Here is a 13910-nt window from a genome sequence, read left to right as displayed (position 1 = left end):
GTTGTCCAATCAGATCAGGTAATGCTATACATAAATACAATGAATCCAAACTCAAGTGCAATATGTAGAGCAAAGTGAAAGGTGCAGAATATAGTTCTCAGCTAGAATTATGGGTAGAAAAGAGATTTAGTTAAGTAGAACAATTGAACTGAATGACAGCAGATCCTCTGGGGCTTCTGAATATTAAAATGTGCCACTTCCACTCCACATAAGAATATGAAATGCAGGCGCAGAAGCAGCAGTCGGCTATTTGACCCTCCGAGCCTTATGCCTTCAGTAGGATCATGGTTGTGGTAATCTTGGCCTCAATACCATTTCCCCAGAAATCTTTAATTCTTGTAATTCGTGTAGTTGTCAATCTCTGCCTCAAATATATTAAATGGCAATCTCCTTTACCTGAGAAAACAAATTCCTCTTCATCTCCGTCTGAAATGGCAAATCCATTTTGTAAACTCTGCCCCCTATTCTCGATACCGCACTCGGACAAACATTCTCTCAGGAGCCACCCAGTCAATCCCTCTGTTTCAAAAAGATCACCTCATTCTTCTGAACTCAAGTCAATAAAGGCCTGATGGGCTCGACTTTTCTTCACATGTCACCTCCTTTGTCCCAAGAATCAAACTAAAGAACCTTCACAGCGTTGTTTCCAAAGCAAGCATATCCTTTAAAACTGAAGTCAATACTCCAGACACAGCAGCGCCCTGTAAAGTTACATTATACAGTCTCTCCTGTTATGCTACATCCCATTGCAGTTAGGGCCAGCATTCCATTGCCTTCCCAGTTACTTGCTGTATCTCCATGCAAATTGAGTTTCATCATAGATTCCTTTGCAGTGAAATAGTTTTGCAGCCTAACTTAATTTAAGTAATAATTTGCTTTTGCAGTCCATCTTCCAAAACAAATATTCTCACATTTTTCCCACATTATACTCCCATCTGCCAACTTCTTGCCCATCAATTAACGTGGACATGTCAAAGTGCAGCCACTTTGTGACCTCCCTATTTGCTATCTGTGCTGGTACTGTGCCACTGAGCTCTGCTGGGGCAGCTGCAGTACGTCAGGTGCTGGGATGAGATGTTTATTTCATTGTAGGTAGCAGGTAGAGTGATCAGGAGTTGGCACAAAATTCTGATGTTGTTGTCTGCTCTTTTTTTAGATTGAGGAGAAAGTGCTTGACTGGCAGATCTCTGCCCATAGTGCTTTAAACTGTTGGTTCCCAGATGCCACAAACTGGTCAGAACTTGTTCAGTCCGCTCTGCGCTTCCTTTCAGGAGAAGGTTCACGTAAGTCTGATTTCTCAGTTTTTCCAGTGAGTATTTATGTGTCTGGATCAGTTGAATTCAGATAATGAAGATGGTTGTGAAAAATTGCAGCAGGATCTTGATCTTGATCGATTGGCCAGGTGGGCTAAGGAATGGTTGATGGAATTTAATACAGAGAAATGTGAAGTGTTGAATTTTGGGAAGTCTAACATGGGCAAGACCTACACAGTGAATGGTAGGGCTCTGGGGAGTGTTGTAGAGCAGAATCTAGGAGTGCAGGTGTATGGTTCCTTGAAGGTGGAGTCGCAGGTAGATCGGGTGGTCAAAAAGGCTTTTGGTACATTAGCCTTCATTGGTCATATTGCAGTTGTATAAGAGGCCGCATTTAAAGTATTGTGTTCAGTTCTGGGCACCATGCTGTCAGAAATATGAGGAAGAAGATTGGACTTTATTGAGGAATGTGGGAAATCTGCTGTGGTGGATGTTTATGTTAACTTTTATGTAGTTGTGTGTCTTGTTGCTTTTTATTTGTATGGCTGTATGGTAATTTGCATATCACTGTACCTTAATTGATACATGTGACAATAAAAGACCTTTGAAACCTTTGAATCTGGAAAGGGTACCTTTGAATCAGAGAGGATTTACAAGGATGTTGCCAGGACTAGAGGGTCTGAGCTACAGGGAGAGGTTGAGCAGGCTAGGACTCTATTCCTTAGAGTGCAGGAGGATGAGGGGTGATCTTATTGAGGTGTATAAAATCATGAGAGGAATAGATCGGGTAGATGCACAGAGTCTCTTGCCCAGAGTAGGTGAATTGGCGACCAGAGGACATAGGTTTAAGGTGAAGGGGAAAAGATTTGAAAGGAATTTGAGGGGTAACTTTTTCACACAAAGTGTGGTAGGTGTATGGAACAAGCTGCCAGAGGAGGTAGTTGAGGCGGGGACTATCCCAACATGTAAGAAACAGTTAGACAGGTACATGGATAGGACAGGTTTGGAGGGATATGAGCCAAACACAGACTGGTGGGACTGGTGTAGATGGGACATGTTGGCCGGTGTGGGTAAGTTGGGCCGGAGGGCCTGTTTCCACGCTGTATCACTATGACTATGACTATGACTACCTCATTTACAGATGGAATACAACACTTTGCAACAATCAGTACACATCCACATTTCCATATTAATGCTGGAAGAAAAGTCATTTAGTGGATGAAGGAAATGAAGATATTTGTGCCAAACTTATTGCACAGAGCAGATGTTGCCAGGACTGTAGCGCCTGAGGTTCAATAAGAGATTGGACAGGCTAGGACTTTATTCCTTAGAGCGTTGGATGCTAATGAGGGATCTTATAGAGGTGTATAAAATCTTGAGGGGAGTAGATAGGGTGAATGCACAATCTTTCACTCAAGGTCGGTGAATTAAAAACCAGAGGATACAGGTTTAGGGTGAGGGGGGGTGAGATTTAATAGGAACCTAAGGGGCAACTTTTCACACAGAAGGGTGGTGGGTATATGGAAGGTTGCCAGAGGAAGTAGTTGAGGCAAGTAGGATCACAGTGTTTAAAGGACACTTGGACAGGTACATGGATAGGATAGATTTAAAGGGATAGGAGGGACCAAGCTCAGGGAAATGGGACTAGTTTAGATGGGGCATCTTGGCCAGCTGGACAAGTTGGGCTGAAGGACCTGTTTCCGTGCTGTATATCTCTAGAGTTCTGTGTATTGACTGGAGATGTTTGACTTGCATCAACCAACCTTGATGCTCTTTGACCTCAGTTCTTCCCGGGCTCTTGAACTGACACTGCTGAGGCACAGCTGATTAGTGTGTCCAGTATTTTTATCCTTGTTCTGCTTTAACAAAGCAGTTATGGACAGTCTATAGGACAGGTTATTAAGGTCCACAAAGCATGTGGGCCTTTGGAGCTTAAAAAACTGCAGGTACTGAAAAAGGCCCCTTGTTGCCACAGCAAAAGACAGACAGCAGGTTAGTTTTCAGTAGCAGTTTGCATGGAATTGGGATGGATGGGTCAAAGGGAATGTTTCTGATCAGGTGCGGCACTTTGATGTTGTGGTGTAGAACAGTTCAGCACAAGACCAGGCTCTTCGGCCCACATCTGTGTCGACCATGACCAAGTTAATCTCCTCTTATCTTCACATGATCCATATTCCTCCATTCTCTGCCAATGCATGCGCCTATCTGAAAGCTTGTTAACTGCCATGCTTCTACCATCGATTTATTCACAAAATGCTGGAGTAACTCAGCAGGTCAGGCAGCATCTCGGGAGAGAAGGAATGGGTGACATTTCGGGTCGAGACCCTTCTTCAGACTGATGTCAGGGGGGCGGGAGAAAGGAAGGATATAGGTGGAGACAGGAAGATAGAGGGAGATCTGGGAAGGAGGAGGGGACGGGAGGGACAGAGGAACTATCTAAAGTTGGAGAAGTCGATGTTCATACCACTGGGCTGCAAACAGCCCAGGCGAAATATGAGGTGCTGTTCCTCCAATTTCCGGCGGGCCTCACTATGGCACTGGAGGAGGCCCATGACAGAAAGGTCAGACTGGGAATGGGAGGGGGAGTTGAAGTGCTCGGCCACCGGGAGATCAGTTTGGTTAATGCGGACCGAGCGCAGGTGTTGAGCGAAGCGATCGCCGAGCCTGCGCTTGGTTTCACCGATGTAAATAAGTTGACATGCCCCGAATATGCCCCGATCTCTATCAACGGGGACAGTGTGGAGAGAGTGTCCAGCTTCAAGTTTCTGGGCACTCACATTTCGGAGGACCTAACATGGTCCAATAACACTGCTGCGCTGGTCAAGAAGGCACAACAAAGACTGTTCTACTTAAGAACACTGAAAAAGTCTGGTCTACCCCAACAGCTGCTGACGACCTTCTACCGCTGCACCATAGAGAGCATCCTAACGCATGGCATCCCTGTGTGGTACCTCAGCTGCACGGAGGCAGAAAGGAAAGCTCTACAGCGGGTAGTCCATAAAGATATATTGTATTGTATTGTATTGTATTGTATCTAGAGCAGCGGATGCAATAGATGAGGTTGGAGGAGGTGCAGGTGAACCTTTGTCTCACCTAGAAAGACTGTTTGGGTCCTTGGATGGAGTTGAGGGGGGGGGTAAAGGGACAGGTGTTGCATCTCGTGCGGTTGCAGGGGAAAGTGCCCGGGGTTGGGGTGGTTTGGGTAGGAAGGGACGAGTGGACCAGGGAGTTACGGAGGGAACGGTCTCTGCGGAACGCAGAGAGGGGAGGGGATGGGAAGATATGGCCAGTGGTGGGGTCCCGTTGTAGGAGACGGAAATGTTGGTGGATGATATGTTGGATCCGCTGGCTGGTGGGGTGGAAGGTGAGAACGAGGGGGATTCTGTCCTTGTTGCGAGTGGGGGGAGGGGGAGCAAGAGCGGAGCTGCGGGATGTAGAAGAGACCCTAGTGAGAGCCTCATCTATAATGGAGGAGGGGAAGCCCCGTTTCCTGAAGAACGAGGACATCTCGGAAGCCCTAGTGTGGAACACCTCATCCCGGGCGCAGATGCGGCGTAGACGGAGGTATTGGGAGTAGGGGATAGACTTTTTGCAGGAGACCGGGTGGGAAGAAGTGTAGTCCAGATAGCTGTGCGAGTCAGTGGGTTTATAGTAAATGTCAGTCACTAGTCTGTCTCCTGTGATGGAGATGGTGAGGTCCAGAAACGGGAGGGAGATGTCGGAGATAGTCCAGGTAACTAGCAACATGCTTAGCAACATGCTTCTACCATCACTGTGTTCGGTACCCACCACTCTCTAGGTGAAAATAACTTGCCCTCGTTTAAACTTCTCCCTCTGACTTTAAAGCTATGCCCTCGAGCCTCTGACATTTCTATCCTGGGATAAAGGTTTTGACTGTCTACCCTATCTATGCCTCTCGTAATTTTTTATATTTCTATCAGGTCTCCCCTCAACCTCTCCTTATAGCTAATATGCTGTAATCCAGGCATCCTTCTAGTAAACTACTTCCTTCTAGTAATCCTCTTCTAGGCCTGCACACCCTTCCTGAATTGGGGTGTCCAGAACTGCGCACAATACTCTAAATGTGGCCTAACCAATGTTTTAGTTGCAACATAGCTTCCTAATTCTTACACTAATGCGCTGACCCAACAAAGACAAACATAACCACTCTATTTACATGTGTGCTGCTTTCCAGTAGCATTGGACAGACTTCAAGAGCACTCTGTACATCAATGCTGTGAAGGATCTTCCCATTAATTGCACCCTTTCCCCTCACATTTGACCGTTGAACTTTAGAGATACAGTGTGGAAACAGACCCTTTGTCCCCATGAGTCCCCATCAGCGATCACCCCTTTACACCAGCACTCCTTCACACTAGGGACAATTAACAATTTACAGAAACCAATTAACCTACAAACATGTACATTTTTGGATACCGTTTATCACCACAGCAACAGTTTATCACCACAGCAAACTTAACCTTACCCATCCGACCTACCTGATCTGATGAGTGTTTTCAGCATTTTGCATCTTTATTTGAGGTTGTCTGTAGCTTTGTGGTGATTATAACTTAGGCCAGTTGTTCTTCCATTTCCTTGTCTCTCATCCATTGACCTCTTTCCACCAAAATCTCCTCATCATGACTTCCTAATCCCCCTTTTTGTCAACCCTAATCCTCCCCCTCCCACATTACTAACAGGGCGTGATTCTGAACTCCACGCTGCTCCTCATCCTCATCTCTCTCGTGTGTGGCCTTTTGCTGTCCTGTGCAATTGGAGCTGTTGCCTGGTACGGACGGGGTGGAGGGGGAGTAGTAGTTGAGCAATGCTTGACTCAGTATGTGGTTGGGAGCTGGTGGTGAACTGTACCTGTAAGGGGTGCGTCTAGTGGCAGTGCTGTGATGGATGCTGGTTGTGTGCAAATGTAAAAGGTACAGAGAAAATAGGTGCAGGAGGAGGCCATTTGGCACTTCGAGCCAGCAGCATGTTATGGTGGTGGAGAACACTTACTCAATGGATATTTTCCTACCATGGACATTAGCTTGGTACTTTGAGTGCCAGGACACGTTTAGAGAGAGAACACTGCGGACGATGCCTGACCTGTCTCTTTGTTTCACACAGTTGGGGTCACAGCTCTTCCGTCCAACTTCACTCCATACGTGAACTGCAGAGAGCGGAGCCAGCACTGGAAGTGGATCGGTGAGTCCTATCGGCGTGTGCTATTGCTCAACGTGCCATCTAGGAAAGGTTTTGTGAATGAGAAGTTGCTTGGCCTCCTGTGTCACTGCTCCATTATCAAAATCTGTCCCCGTCTGATTGCCCAGACAGTTAGCAGAGTCGTGTGAGGTGAGAGGCACAGACAGGGGTGTTCACAGAAATGATACCAGGAAAGTGTCGAGTTATACAGTTTGGAAACAGGCCCTTTGGCTCAATTCATCCACACTGACCAAGTTGATCATCTAGTCCCATTTACCTGCATTTGATCCATATCCCTCCAAACCTTTCCTATCCATGTACCTGGATGTACCTAATATCATTTAAACATTATTATTGCATCCACATCTACAACTTTCTCTGGAAACCTGCTCTGTGTACCCAACACTCTGTGTAAAAAAAACATTGACTCCAAGGGTCTTTTTAAATATTTCTCCTCTCACCTTATAATCTAAGCCCCTCGTAATTTTATAAACCTCTGTAAGGTGACACACAGCCTCCTCCCCCCCCCCCCCCCCCAGCCAACCCAGTCTCTCATAACACAAACCCTTCACTCCCAGTGACATGTTTGTGAACCTTTTCCACTGACAAGAATTTCTGCCTCTTGACATTCAGACAGTGTATTCCAGACACCCACCCACTGGGTGAGAGTTATTTTCCCATCTCTTCAGTTACTTTAAATCCATAGCCTCTGATTTTTGACCCTTTTGCTAAGCTGTAAGGTTCTCAGGGGCCTCAGAAGGGTGGCAATGGAGAGGAGGGCTGTATGTTGGTGTCAGAGTGAAGAGTAAGTCAAGTAAGACTTAAGGAACCCTGGATGACTAGAGAAATTGAGGCTCGGGTCAGGAAAAGGAGGGAGGCATTGGTTAGACAGAGGCAGCTGGAATGTAGCAAGAGTATCCCGGGGGGGGGGGGGGGGTATAAGGGATTGAGGAACATTAGTAGGAAATCAGAAGGGCAAATAGGAGGCATGAGATAGCTTTGGCAGATAATATTAGAATCTAAAGAAATTAAGTGAAAAAAAGGTAACGAGAGAGAGTAGGCTCCCTCAGAAACCAAAGCTGTTATCTAGTATGGAGTCGCAGAAGATGTGCATCATCCTCATTGAATATTTCTTCTCTGTTTTTACCACTGAGAAAGACATGAAGTTGGGAGGTCATATTGCAGTTGTATAAGACGTTGGTGAGACTGGATTTAGAATATTGTGTTCAGTTTTGGGCACCATGTTATAGAAAAGATATTGTCAGGCTTGAAAGGGTTCAGAATAAATTTACAAGGCTGTTGCCAGGAGTTTTTTTTTGTAAAAGTGAGTAAGAAGGTTGATAGAAACATAGAAAATAGGTGCAGGAGTAGGCCATTCGGCCCTTCGAGCCTGCACCGCCATTCAATATGATCATGGCTGATCATCCAGCTCAGTAGCCTGTACCTGCCTTCTCTCCATACCCTCTGATCCCTTTAGCAAAAAGTTCTGCTGCAGTTGTACAGGGCCTTGGTGAGACCGCACCTGGAGTATTGTGTGCAGTTTTGGTCTCCTAACCTGAGGAAAGACGTTCTTGCCTTAGAGGGAGTACAGAGAAGGTTCACCAGATTAATCCCCGGGATGGCGGGACTTGCATATGAGGAAAGACTGGATAGACTGGGCTTGTACTCGCTGGAATTTAGAAGACTGAGGGGGGATCTTATAGAAACATATAAAATTCTTAAGGGGTTGGAGAGGCTAGATGCGGGAAGATTGTTCCCGATGTTGGGGGAGTCCAGAACCAGGGATCACAGCTTAAGGATAAGGGGGAAGTCTTTTAGGACCGAGATGAGAAAACATTTCTTCACACAGAGAGTGGTGAGTCTGTGGAATTCTCTGCCACAGAAGGTAGTTGAGGCCAGTTCATTGGCTATATTTAAGAGGGAGTTAGATGTGGCCCTTTTAGATGTGGCTCCATCCAGGGCCGACATGAGACACTGCATGGTAGGCTGTTTTCGGTTAGATCGTCTGGGATCCAGGAAGAGAAAGGAATTGGATGGAGAATTTGGGATGTGGGAGGAAAACGGAGCACCCGGAGGAAACCCACGCGGTCACAGGGAGAACGTGCAAACTCCACACAGGCAGTCCCCAAGTTCAGGATCTATGGCGCTCTGAGGTAGCAGCTCTGCCACTGGTACCACTGTGCGAGGTTATTCAATACATCATCATCATATCATATCATATCATATCATATCATATCATATATATACAGCGGGGAAACAGGCCTTTTCGGCCCACCAAGTCCGCGCCGCCCAGTGATCCCCGCACATTAACACTATCCTACACACACTAGGGACAATTTTTACATTTACCCAACCAATTAACCTACATACCTGTGCGTCTTTGGAGTGTGGGAGGAAACCGAAGATCTCGGAGAAAACCCAGGCAGGTCACGGGAAGAACGTACAAACTCCTTACAGTGCAGCACCCGTAGTCAGGATCGTACCTGAGTCTCCGGCGCTGCATTCGCTGTAAAGCAGCAACTCTACCGCTGCGCTACCGTGCCACTTGCTATATTGCTATATTGCTGAATTACTTGTCCTTCTGTTTGACCTTGCTGTAATTTAGAACATCGAGTCCCATTTTATCTTTGTCCTTTTCCCCAACTGTAAATCTTTCTGACTTATAATCACAAAAATCACCCCCCTCCGCTCCTGTTGACCCCCCCCCCGCTCCTGTTGACCCCCCCGCTCCTGTTGACCCCCCGCTCCTGTTGACCCCCGCTCCTGTTGACCCCCCCGCTCCTGTTGACCCCCCGCTCCTGTTGACCCCCCGCTCCTGTTGACCCCCCGCTCCTGTTGACCCCCCCCGCTCCTGTTGACCCCCCGCTCCTGTTGACCCCCCGCTCCTGTTGACCCCCCCGCTCCTGTTGACCCCCCGCTCCTGTTGACCCCCCGCTCCTGTTGACTCCCCCGCTCCTGTTGACCCCCCCCGCTCCTGTTGACCCCCCGCTCCTGTTGACCCCCCGCTCCTGTTGACCCCCCCGCTCCTGTTGACCCCCCCCGCTCCTGTTGACCCACCACCCCCGCTCCTGTTGACCCACCACCCCCGCTCCTGTTGACCCCCCCCGCTCCTGTTGACCCACCACCCCCGCTCCTGTTGACCCCCCCCGCTCCTGTTGACCCACCCCCCCGCTCCTGTTGACCCCCCGCTCCTGTTGACACCCCGTTCCTGTTGACCCCCCGCTCCTGTTGACCCCCCGCTCCTGTTGACCCACCCCCCCCGCTCCTGTTGACCCCCCCCGCTCCTGTTGACCCCCCCCGCTCCTGTTGACCCCCCCGCTCCTGCTGACCCCCCCCGCTCCTGTTGACCCCCCCCGCTCCTGTTGACCCCCCGCTCCTGTTGACCCACCCCCCCGCTCCTGTTGACCCCCCCGCTCCTGTTGACCCACCCCCCCCCGCTCCTGTTGACCCCCCCCGCTCCTGTTGACCCACCCCCCCCGCTCCTGTTGACCCCCCGCTCCTGTTGACCCCCCCTCCGCTCCTGTTGACCCCCCCCGCTCCTGTTGACCCCCCCCCGCTCCTGTTGACCCACCCCCCCCGCTCCTGTTGACCCCCCCGCTCCTGTTGACCCCCCCCCCCGCTCCTGTTGACCCACCCCCCCCGCTCCTGTTGACCCCCCCCCGCTCCTGTTGACCCACCCCCCCCCGCTCCTGTTGACCCCCCCGCTCCTGTTGACCCCCCCCCCGCTCCTGTTGACCCCCCCCCCCGCTCCTGTTGACCCACCCCCCCCCCCCCCCGCTCCTGTTGACCCCCCCCCCCCCCGCTCCTGTTGACCCACCCAGCTTCTGTCAGAACCGACCACTCACTGGGCTTTCCACTGACTCAAACAATTCTGTCCTCGGTACCTTTTACACTGATTGCCTCATTTAATATTAGTGTAATCCCCAGGTTAGGGGAATCAAAAACCAGAGGACATATGTTTAAGATGAGAGGGGAAAGATTTAATAAGAAGCTGAGGGGCAGCATTTTCCACACAGATTGTGGGTGAATGGAACGAGCTGCCTGAGGAGCTGGTTGAGGCAGGTAGTATAACAACATCTGAAAGATGCTGGGACATTTACATGGATAGAATAGAGAGACATGGGCGAATGGGACTAGCTTAGATGGGGCAACTTGGTCAGCATGAATGAATTAGGCCGAAGGGCATGTTTCTGTGTTGGTTGCTTCTGTAAAACAAATACAGATTTGAAATCAAATCATTTTTGTTATTGTTTTGGAATATTGCCTACAAATTTGCTCTTTTATGGTTCCCCAATTCTGTGTCGAGTCCAGTTACAGAAGGTCCTGAAGACCAGAGACTGTGGCTTGGATCGGGGACAGGCTTGGTTTAGGGGCAGGGCTCAACCAGAGAGAAGTGCAGAGAGCAGGGGAAGGGGGCTCGGACCAGGGGAGAGGGGAGGGGCTCGGACCAGGGGAGGGGGGGGCTCGGACCAGGGGTGCGGGGGGCTCGGTCCAGGGGTGCGGGGGGGGCTCGGACCAGGGGAGGGGGGCTCAGACCAGGGGAGGGGGGCTCAGACCAGGGGTGCGGAGGGCTCGGTCCAGGGGTGCGGGGGGGGCTCGGTCCAGGGGTGCGGGGGGGGCTCCAACCAGGGGAGGGGGGCTCGGACCAGGGGAGGGGGGCTCAGACCAGGGGAGGGAGGTGGGCTCGGACCAGGTGAGAGGAGAGGGGCTCGGACCAGGGGAGGGGGGTGCTCAGACCAGGGGTGCGGGTGGCTCGGACCAGGGGTGCGGGGGGCTTGGACCAGGGGACGGGGGGGGGGCTCCAACCAGGGGAGAGGGGCTCGGACCAGGGGACGGGGGGGGGGCTTGGACCAGGGGTGCGGGGGCTTGGACCAGGGGCGTGGGGGGCTCGGACCAGGGGAGAGGGGGGCTCGGTCCAGGGGAGAGGGGGGCTCGGTCCAGGGGGAGAGGGGGGGGCTCGGACCAGGGGAGAGGGCCTTTGACCAGAGAAAGAGGCTGGGATGGGAGGGGGGATGTTGGGACCAGGTAGAAGCTCAGCTCTGTATCCTGAATACTAGAGGATATTGGTGAGTAATTAAGGTCTATGTAGGAAGGAACTTCAGATGCTGGTTTACATCAAAGATACACACAAAATGTTGGAGTAACTCAGCGGAACAGACAGCATCTCTGGATAGAAGGAATGGGTGACGTTTCGAGACTGAGTCTGAAGAAGGGTCTTGACCCGAAAAGTCAGTTCCAGAGATGCCTCCTGTCCCATCGAGTAATTTAGGTCAATGATTGTGATTAATGACAGTTCAATTATTTCAGTAGCTTCCTCTTGTCAATTGTGCAGGTTCTGGACGTGACTCAGAGAAGGAAATTGCGTTGTGTCAGCTGTGGTTCGAAGTCAAGGATCAGACATTGCCAAAGGTACAGTAGTGACATCCCTTTTTTAAAATAAAAACAGGTAGAATCCAAGTGTGAGGTGTATCCCTACCTGTGTGGCTAATGTACACTGTGACATTCTGCTGTGCACCTCAACCTTTGTTAATCTGATTCATTTATCTTCACGTTGCAGTGCATTTAGATAGGTTTCTTCGTGGGGGCAATCATTATCCTGTTCTCTGCTGACCGGGACGGAAGCTGATGCTGGGAGAGCTGCTGCCTCTCAGCATCAGACTCCCGGGTCCAGTCCTGACCTCCAGTGCTGTCTGTGTGGAGCTTGCACTTTCTCCCTGTGACTGGGTGTGCTTCCTTCTGCTATTCTTCTCGTCCCAAAGACATGTGGGTTTGTGGGTTAATTGGCCTCTGTAAATTGCTGGTGGTGTGTCAGGAGTGGATGAGAAAGTGGGATAACATAGAACCGACGTAAGCGGGTGATCGATGTGGGCCAAAGGGCCTGTTTCCATGCTGGTTCTCTAAATTAAATGCTTTGAAATAGATTTTATTAAAAATGAATGCTTCATCATGGGGAATAGCTCGCAGCCATGAATATAGATTATCAATAAGAATTCCATTCAGGAATTCGGAGGGAAGATGGTGTGGAACTCACTGATACAGGGAATGATTAAAGTGAATAGTACAGACCCATTGAAGGCAAGGCTGAACACCTTCAAGGGTGGAGAGAATAATAGTTAGGCTGATGGATAAGGAAAGACTAGAGAGTCTTCAAGTGGAACAGAAATATCACTGGACTGGTTGTGATGATTGGTTTGATTCTGTGCTGTTTATCCTATGGATTGAAAAAAAAGGCTGGGTACTTAATATCCCCAGCTGCAGGGATTCTGGAAGGTTGACACAAAATGCTGGAGTAGTTCAGCGGGACAGGCAGCATCTCCGGAGAGAAGGAATGGGTCGGGGCCCTTCTTCAGACTGATGTCAGGAGATAGAGATAGAATGAACTTCTGGGTTGCTCAGCACTTTAACTGCCCCTCCCATTCACAATCTGACCTTCCTGTCCTGGGCCTCCTGCATTGTCAGAGTGAGGCCCAGCGCAAATTGGAGGAACAGCACCTCATATTTCACTTGAGCAGCTTACACTCCAGCAGTATGAATATTGACTTCTCTAACTTCAAATAGCCCTTGCTTTCCCTCTCTCTCCATCCCTCCCCCTTCCCAGTTCTCAGACCAGTCTTACTGTCTCCGACTACATTTTATCTCTGTCCCGTCACCTCCACTGACATCAGTCTGAAGATGGGTCTCGACCCGAAACATTACCCGTTCCTTCTCTCCAGAGATTCTTCCTGTCCTGCTGAGTTACTCCAGCATTTTGTGTCTACCTTCGATTTAAACCAGCATCTGCAGTTCTTTCCTACACACTAGGTACTCTGGAAGGAATGATTATGAGAAAGAGGGGTGTGGCAGCAATATTAGCCAAAGAAACGATTAAGGTACTGCACCAGATGGTGTATTAGAGTTGCCAAAGCCAGGACAATTTGATTAAAATTAATAAATAACACAGAGTGTAATTTAGTGAGAACGGACCGGAGGAACAATGTTGCAGACAAGTTACAGATGCAACTGGTGCACAAAGATGATCATTGAAAATTTCAATTATGGAGACATGGGCTGGGTTACATAGAACAATACAGCACAGGAATGTCATTCACCCCCTGACTCAATCAGTCTGAAGCACTGTACCAACCCGAAGCATTGTGACCATTCCCTCCAGAGATGCTGCCTGACCTGCTGACCTTTTGCCCAAATACCATGTGCTTTATTAACTACTCCTGTGAAATGCTCTCAATCTATTCCAGGAGTTTATACAATATAAACCCTATCCCTCTGTTGCCAGGTTCCCTTTGAAGCTGCTCCATTTAATATTTATTGTCAGCCCATATTCTTCCACCCAAGATATCTCACTGCACACAGCTTGGTTTTAAATTTCATCTTCCACTGAACTTACATTCTGCCAACTTATCAGTTTGTCACCATTGTCCTTGCTGTTTACCAGACTCACAAACTTTGCACAATCTGTAGATT

The 13910-nt window shown here is 49.4% G+C and overlaps 1 long non-coding RNA gene across 1 annotated transcript; it reads left to right on the top strand.

The window, feature by feature from the left end:
- The first annotated feature begins 1155 nt into the window (after positions 1-1155).
- On the top strand, positions 1156-11817 carry LOC144590085 (uncharacterized). The gene is made up of 3 exons (XR_013546168.1): positions 1156-1283; positions 6375-6452; positions 11782-11817. It is a non-coding gene; the product is annotated as an uncharacterized LOC144590085 (long non-coding RNA).
- The last annotated feature ends 2093 nt before the right edge of the window (positions 11818-13910 follow it).

This window comes from Rhinoraja longicauda, unplaced genomic scaffold, assembly GCF_053455715.1.
Source record: "Rhinoraja longicauda isolate Sanriku21f unplaced genomic scaffold, sRhiLon1.1 Scf000123, whole genome shotgun sequence".
NCBI lineage: Eukaryota > Metazoa > Chordata > Chondrichthyes > Rajiformes > Arhynchobatidae > Rhinoraja > Rhinoraja longicauda.
This window is presented reverse-complemented; position numbering and strand designations above follow the sequence as displayed.